Raw genomic sequence first — 7,129 nt, forward strand, 5'->3', positions numbered from 1 at the left:
CCCTCCCAGACCAGCCCGTCCTTCTTCACCCTCTCCCGCTGCCTCCGCACCCGCGGCAGGACCGCAGTCCGCTCCGCGGAGCGCTGCCCGATCCACGCGGCTTACAAAAGCGCTGACTCAAGCCCGGAAAGGAGCGGCTGAGCCCGGCGTGGGGAGCCAGGGCCCCCCGGCCGGTTCCCCACCCCCCCCAACCCCGGGGGGGACGCCCCCATCCCGAGGGCCGCTCGCTCCTCCAGGTCACCGCGCAAAGTTCATCCCTGCCCCAGCCTTCCCCAGGACGGGGGTCCCTCCGCTGCCCAGCGCTGCCTGCCCTCCCGCTGCACTTCGGGGGGGCTGGGGACACGCTCTCGCCCCCCACACCCAGACAGCACCCCGCTGCCCACTGACCCCTGCTGCCTGCACACCCGGCCAAGCCGGGGCAAACCGGGGGGGGTCTGGGGGGGTGTAAGCCCTGCGAGGTGCCGGGCAGCACGGCGGGAGGTGCTGAGGGGGGTGTTATTTTAGGTGCTAAACTTCGGGGGGATTGCCTCCTCTCTGCAACAGGCACGGGGTTATTCTGTGCAGGCAGGGCGGAAAAAATCTGCTTTTTCCCTTAAAGACACCGTCGGAAATTTGAAGAGCAGCGTCTGGGTTTGGGCGCTGCCGGAGCCTTCAGAGCGACTAACCGTTAAGTTGGGGTGAAACCCCTTAAAAATGCTCCCCGAAGGGCCCCGCCCGCTCCCCGGTGAGCCGTGCCGTTTCCACAGGCGGTGCCACCCCCTTTGCAACGTTGCCTTCAATTTCGATTAACCATCGCTTTATTCACCGCTGCAAACTTCTAAATATTTAATACAGTGCAAACCGGCGCTGAAACGCGCGGAGCTGACGGGAGGAGGCGAGCCCCCGGCTGGGGAAGGCGTGAGCGGCTGCCTCCGGCTCAGCCCGGCGGCCCCGCTGCCTCTGCCCCCGGGGGAGCCTGTTGATACCGGTCGTCCCGTGTCCCGTCCCCCATCCCTTCCCTTCCCTCCGCTGAGCTTTCCCGGGGCTGCAAATCACAGCCTGGACGTGGGCAGCATCGCGGTTCCCCCGGGCTGCCCGGCCCGGGGAAGGCAAGGATGAGCGGGGATGCGGAGGTTTCTGGCCGGGAAGAGCTGGAGGAGGAGAGGAGGGCGCGGGGTGGAGGGGGACACTCCGACGGGCCGGCATGTCCCCAGCACCGGGACGCTGCTGCCGGCCGGGTCCCGCCGCGCACGGGTGGAGCAGCCCCGCTCCACATCGAGTGGGACGGGGGCTGGGGACCGCCGGGGGTTTGGGCTGGTTGGAGGGGTCCTGCCCGGGGAGGGGGGGGCTACACCCCGGGCACAAGGGCATCGCCTCACCTGCAATGCCAGGCGGGACCCGGGCGGGGGGGGTCCTTGCACAGGGACCCTCCCAGAGAAGGAGGGGAGCGTCCCAGCCCCACGCCGGGCAGCGGACGGGGCACCCCTCCTCACACCGCCCCGCGGGCCCCCAGCCCCGGCCGAGCTTCATTAAAATGCAATCAAGAAAATTCTTTGGCAACTCCGGCCGCGGTTTAACACCGGCTCCGCCGACTGGCGAGTGCTCCGGTCCTCCGGGCTCAGCCTGAATTTGGGAACTGAGACGGAACTTTACAGCAACATCTGCCGTTATAATTAAAACTGCAACACACCCACCGGGCAGGAACACGCTCACGTCCGTCCCGTCCCCCCTTCTTAAAAAAAACAAAAAAAAACAAAAAAACAAGCGAAAGCGGCTCAAACTCGCAGACAGGCACCTGCCCCCCGCCTCCCCGAGCCATCAGCGCGACGGCAGCCGTCCACCCGCCCGGCCCGCAGCCGCACCGGGCGACGATGCGGGGCCGGCGCCGTCCCGAAGACCGACGCCCGGCTGTATGCGGTGTCCCCCCCCAGAGCACGGGCACACACCCCCCCCAGACACCGCCGCCCTCCTCCACTAATTTTCTTTAATTAAAGCTCTATCTGCGGCACGTTTCGCGAGGACAGAAATAGCCGCTGAAGGAGCGCATGTGGAGAGGCAGGTCCAAACTACCGGTGTGGGAATGCAGAAGGGATTGGGGGGGGCAGGGGGAGCAGAGCCGGAGAGCGGCTCTACCACAGCCCCTACCCCAAGGCCCGGGGCCGCCGGGGTTATTTGGGGTGATGGGTGAGGAGCCCCCCCGCCCCCGAGCACTCCGTGCGGCGGGGAAGGGTCGCGGGTGGAAGGCCCCTGCCCCCGGGGGGACACCCCTGCCCGCGGCACCGGCTCTTCCCCCGGAGCACAGGGGCTTCCCGCTGGCAACAGTTGCAGCGGCGGCACGCAGGGGCTCCCCAGGGCTGCTTCGGCTCGGGCGCACCCCGCAGGCGGGGGGGAGACCCCGAAATGGGGACCCCCCATGGGCGGGGGGGGACACGGGCCGGGCGGCCGGCGGAGCTCCCTCGGCTCCGCGCCACCAACCCGGCCGGGGGGAGCCGCTCCGGGCCCGACCCCTCCTCGCACCTGGAGGAAGAAGGGAGCAGGAGCGGCTCCAGCCGAGCCTGGGGACCCCCCGCCCGCGGAGGGGAGGGCGCCCCGCTCCCCCCCGCCGCCTGCCCCGCGGTCCCCTCCCGCCGAAGTCCCAACCTGGGTTGCAGCCGCGAAAAGTTTGGCGACACGGAGCGGCCACCGGGGGCTGCGCGGGGCTCGCCGGGCACCCGGGGCTCCCCGGGCAGCGCCGGGCGCCGCCGCGGCGGGGAGACACCGGGCGGGGGCCGGGACGAGCTGGCACCGGGCGCGGGGCCGGTGCGGGGCAGGAGCGGGGGGCTCAGCCCGGGGTCGGGGTCGGGGCCGGGGGGGGGGGGGGGCGGGCGGGCTGCGGCGGGGGCTGCGGGCGCACCTACCTGCTTCGGCGGCGGCTCCCGGCGCTCGGCGGCGCGCCCAGCCCCGAGGCGCGGTGATGGGCGGCGGGCGCACCCGCGGCTGCGGTTCCCCGCGCCCCTCCAGGCGGGCGGGCCGGGGGCAGGAGGCGGGCAGGGAAATGCAGCCGGAGCCGAGCAAATCCCAGCGCTGGAGCCGGCCTCCGAGAAGAAAAGGGCTGCAGCTCCTCACTGCGTCAGGCGGAGAGCCCTGCCCGTGCAGGCGGCGCCGGGCAGCGCTGCCAGGCCCGGGGGGCTCCCGTCGGCACGGCGCGGCTCGGCGCGGCGCGGCTCGGCTGGGACGGGCACGGCTCGGCGCGGCTCGGCTCGGCACGGCGGTGCGGGGCGGTGCGGGCCGGGCGGAGATGCGCGGTTCGGCTCGGCTCGGCTCGGCTCGGCTCGGCTCGGCCTAGCACGGTCCGGTTCGGCTTGGCTCGGCACGGCCCGGTTCGGTTGAGCCTGGCTCGCCTGGGCTCGGTGCGACCCGGCTGGGTCCGGCCGCGCTGTCACGGCACGGAGCGATAAGCGGCTTGGCCGGGAGAGCCGGGCTGGCACCGGGGGGGGGGGGGGGGGGGGGGGGGGCGTGTGTGTGTGAGAGAGAGAGAGACACTGCGTGCATGTGTGTGACTGCATGTGTGTGACTGCATGTGTGACACTGCCTGTGACACTGCATGTGTGACACTGTGTGTGACACTTGCATGTGTGTGACACGGTGTGTGTGAAACACCGTGTGACAGTGTGTGACACTGTGTGTGGTACTGTGTGTGTGACACTGTGTGTGCGACACCTTGTGAGAGTGGGGGGGTGAGCATGTCGGGGTTTGTGAAGGTGTGAGTGTGCATGGCGGGGGTATCTGCCTGTGTGTGTGTGACACTGTGCGTGTGTGTGTGTGGTGACACCTTGGGGGGGATGCAGGGATGAGTGTGTTGAGGGTGTATGTGTATGTTGGGGGGTATCTGTGCGTGTGTGTGACAGGCCGTGGAGGGGTGCAGGAGCTTGGGTGTGTCTGTATTTTATGCACGTGTGTCTGTACCTCCGTGAGCCCATGTGAACATCTCTGTGTGTCCCCATGTGTGCATGACAGCCCCCCAACACACCCCTCACACCAAACCTGAACCTCCATGGGTCAAACTGAGCCCAGCTGGGCAGCGCCAGGTGACGCTGGGAACACGGGGGCTGGGGTGAGCCGGCTGGGTGAACGGGGACAGCGATGGGGCTGGGCCAGGACCCCCATCCACAGCCCCCCAGGGTTCCCAACCCCTGCGCTCAGCCCTTCTCAGGCATCCCCCTGCCCCAGACCACTCCTCGCCTGACCCAGAGACTGCCATCCCGCCTCCCCATTTTTGGGGGTTTTTTTAATGCTGTTTTAGCAACACAACACACAACTAAAGTGTGGCTGGCACTGAGCCGGCCCTTGGAATAAAACTGCTCCTCCCTCTCCCCAGGCACTGTCGTTTGAGGTAAGGACTGGCCAGCGTGTTTCTTGTGACGGCCCAAGGTGTCTCAAGCCATCTCCAAAACCATCTCCCGCCCTGCGTGTACCTTTTGCAGCCCTGCAAGGAAGTGGCAGGGGAGACAGAGAAGGTGGGGTGCAGGAGAGAAATTTCACTCCTTTTAGTTTAATAGCAACAACAACAACACCACAGCCAAAAAACCTGAAGCGTGGAGTAATAGAGCTGGGAGGCAGCCTGGGAACAGGCAAGACATGGCCCCTCTCCAAACAGCAGCTGGCAACCTGGTGCGGCATTCTTCTGCATTAGACACACAGCCCCGGGGAAGTGCCCATGGAAATGCAGGAGACACCCCTGCATGATGGAGAAGATGGGGCAGGGAGAAGGGTTCCAGCATCCTATGCTCCGCAGCCCTGGCTTGGCCTGTGACCCGCTGGGGAGGCTGTGGGGCTTGGTGTCTGTGTGATCTGGTTGCTCTGGTGTTCTTCTCTTCCCATTCCCCTTCCCATTCCCCTTCCCCACCACCACCTGGGCTCATGCCCTTGAAGCATGGGAGACCACTCCTTCCCTGGAGCAGGGATATCCCATTTCTCCCATGTCCCATGGGATGCCCTGAAGTCAAGGAGTTCCCGTTGAAATTGCTTTGGACTAATAAATGTGCAGTGACATGAAATAGGCAGGGGGCCACCATGAGGGTGGCTCTGAGGTCAATGTCTTCCTGGGGAGGCTGGAGATAAGAGGCCTCATCCCTCTTCTGCCATTGCTGGAGAAGGCTCTCGAGCCCAGGGCTCATATCAGCAAGCTATCGCGTCTCCCTGGGCAGGGGAAAGGGCCCTGCCAGGTCCCTCCCAGTGCCAGGAGCAGGGTGTCCCGGGGTGCAGGGCACAGTCCCCTCCTCAGTGCCACACAGCCTGCAGGGCAGCCAGAAACACTTCGGGTTCATGCCAGCCCTGGAGCTGGATCTGGCCCCTGGCAGCTGGAAGAAGACTCACCTGGAGGGGACAGGGATGCCACCAGCGCTGTGCTCCATTGCACATCTTCACCTGTGGAGATCAGCAGCGAGGAGGAGGAAGGTTTGCAAAAGGCTTTTTGCAAATTTGCTGCCCACAGGCACGTAGCGCCCAATTTCCTAGGGCTGCTTTGGGAGAGGCAGCCCCCCCAAAACCTCGAGCCTCACCCATGGATGAAGGACGGGCTTTAAAGCAGCATCATTCCTACCCGCTGCCAGGCCAACGGGGGTGGCGGGTAGAAAGACTTGGTGCAATCAAACCACTTTGCAAACCAAGATAAATTAATAAAAGAAGTAAGTACTTCTGAGTGAGCTGTTCCAGTTCGTCTGGGAGGAAGTGACGCCAGCCCAGCCTCTGGCCCTATATTTAGTAAAAATCTAAACCAGATATTGATAATATTATTAAAGACAGGAAGGAGTAAAAGAAGATGTAGCCTTGCTGGGATGACTGATCTATTTATGTGAGACAGCGGGAGGAGTGCTGTGAGAAAGGTGTCTTAGGTCAGGAGAGCCTCCGCAGGCCCTTACCCTTGACTAGCAGAAGACGACATCTGACACAGCAGGTCCTAACCCAGTTTAGCAAGCGGTATGGGAGGGAGAAGTGGTTAATAAAACATTGGCTGCTTCTCCCAGCAATGTGGAGGTGGTATGGGAATGAAAGCTCTTCTGCTGCCTTTTGTAGCATCACCTGGAAGGGAAATGCTGGCCAAGGGACAGGGCGCTGGCTGGGCAGCACTCCGTTTGTCCGTGCAGAACGGGGAGGTATTAAGTTAGGTAAGGACATCAATGGCTCTGAAACGTGGTGTGACCTTGGGCAAGCAAAGTCCCTCCTGGCCTTGCTCAGGGCAGGGACCAAGTTTTTCCCCATGCGGTGCCCACGGCAGCAGGGCTTGACTCCGGGTTCTGTTTGTGTCACAGTGATGGCGACAGCCCAGTGTCCTCCGAGAGAGGAAAGCGCTCCCAAAAATAGCGGAGTCCGGAGGGAAAGGTGGCAACATGACAGCCTTGTGGCTGCCTCTGTGCAGAGCCTGGGGGAGGGTCAGACATCCCCACCTTACCTTCATGGGACCCCATGTGGGGTGAGGGATGGAGGTCTGGGGTCCTTTGCTCAGTTACACCATTCCTCTCCCCCCAAAAGCAATGGCTTCAAGTGTCTTAAAAATCACAAGCACTCGAACCCCTCCAGTGAGACCCATAACAACAATGACCCACCGTGCACAGAGGGCAAAAGTCCAACCAGCCTCGCTCCATCCAGGGCTCCTGCGAGGGCTATGCCTGCAGCTCCCCGCTCCTGCCGTGGGCACATGCAAAACACACCGTGACAGTGAGCTCTCACCGGCAAAAAGGGAGAAGGATCCTTGCAGGAAGGGCATGATCTCCCCCCTTCACATCCCTACGAGGCTGGCTGGTGTACTCCAGCTCGGAGGGTGAGTAGGTCTGCCCCACCACCGAGTCACCATCCAGTAATACGAGGGGATGCTGCCGTGCGCTTCCCAGAGATGCACCAGTGCGGTTGTAGGTGACTCGGCGTCCAAGGGATAATTTTTTGCTGCCTGAGATGCTGCTGTTGTTGTTGTCAAATCCTATCTAAAAATCATCAGACTAATTAGAAAACAAAAAATGACATTTTACAGGCTGTTAGTGCTGTAAGTGGACTAAGGCCTTATGGTATTTAAAGAATGCTTGGAAAACAACTGCAATATTTACATCTGGGAAAGAGTTACCGGGCTCAGGCAGAAGCTGCATTTCAGAACATTTTTGTTTAACATACTCAGCCT

The 7,129-nt window shown here is 63.4% G+C and overlaps 1 protein-coding gene across 1 annotated transcript in view; it reads right to left on the reverse strand.

Moving 5' to 3' along the window:
- ELFN1 (extracellular leucine rich repeat and fibronectin type III domain containing 1) overlaps positions 1 to 2,933 on the reverse strand; it is a 109,639-nt gene extending 106,706 nt beyond the window's left edge. The window contains exon 1 of the mRNA XM_076351188.1: positions 2,877 to 2,933. The gene's annotated coding sequence lies outside the window, so the exon portion shown is untranslated. The remainder of the gene's footprint in view (positions 1 to 2,876) is intronic.
- Positions 2,934 to 7,129: the final 4,196 nt, after the last annotated feature.

This window comes from Aptenodytes patagonicus, chromosome 13 (genome assembly GCF_965638725.1).
Source record: "Aptenodytes patagonicus chromosome 13, bAptPat1.pri.cur, whole genome shotgun sequence".
NCBI lineage: Eukaryota > Metazoa > Chordata > Aves > Sphenisciformes > Spheniscidae > Aptenodytes > Aptenodytes patagonicus.